Below are 943 nucleotides of genomic sequence, written 5' to 3' on the forward strand. Positions count from 1 at the left end.
GTTGGCATGGCATGTACGTACGTTGGATTTGGGTTAAAACATATCTATAATAAGTCTCACCACTTTATTATAACATAAGATATCTCCTGATTTATGTTCCAATCTAAATCTATGATAATTACTTCCAATATTGTCAACAAAAAAGAAAACACAGTTGATATTTCAAGCTTTATTCCAGAAATACCACAACATTTTTTGGTAATACATAATGATCGGATAAAACAACACTAGCACTGATTACAACCATAGTTGTAATTTCTTAAAAGTTAAACCCTTTCCACTGATCTTTGATGAAGATGGTTCCCTGAGATTGAGAAGCCAATCTCTTGAACTACAAAACTAAACTCACTATGCAGCTTTGGGATAGTTTTCACTCTGTCATCTGGACAGATCATTACAAAAGTATTCTTTGTTTCCTTTATGATAATCCCTGTGGTGCCTACAAACCCCGAGCAACGTGATTTGGTTACTCGCACCAAGCATCCAAAATACTCTATTCTTCTTAATCTATTCTGTATAGTTCTGTCTACTGTCATTATAACCTCCTTCCATCCACTCTTCTTATAATGTTCAATCCAAGAAGATCTTTAGAATGCTTTTCCACATATCATTGAGGGCAAAAACATTCAAAAGTCTTATTGTTCTTTCTCCCTTGTGTAGGCCTAATTCTCTTCTTTCTCGACCAGACAAACGTTTCTTTCCACGGTGTTGTGGCCATCAGGTTTACTGTCTTTTTTCTTTCCTGATTGAGTAATTTTTCTCTGCCTCTTTTGTGTAAGTAAAAACCCTTTTCTTAACTGAAAAAAGAGAAAAAAAATTACCATACTTAAAGCTAAATTAAAGGCCACATTGTGAATTTACTTAACAAACATCATGGAGGACTTTCATGTCACAAAAGGGGAAAATATACAGCTGAAAAACAAACAGAGGTGTAGTAGACTAC

General features: G+C 34.5%; 1 pseudogene; it reads right to left on the reverse strand.

Moving 5' to 3' along the window:
• Nucleotides 1-237: 237 nt before the first annotated feature.
• Nucleotides 238-943, reverse strand: part of LOC119587158 — a 1,410-nt pseudogene continuing 704 nt past the window's right edge.

Source organism: Penaeus monodon, chromosome 22 (assembly GCF_015228065.2).
Source record: "Penaeus monodon isolate SGIC_2016 chromosome 22, NSTDA_Pmon_1, whole genome shotgun sequence".
Taxonomy (NCBI): domain Eukaryota; kingdom Metazoa; phylum Arthropoda; class Malacostraca; order Decapoda; family Penaeidae; genus Penaeus; species Penaeus monodon.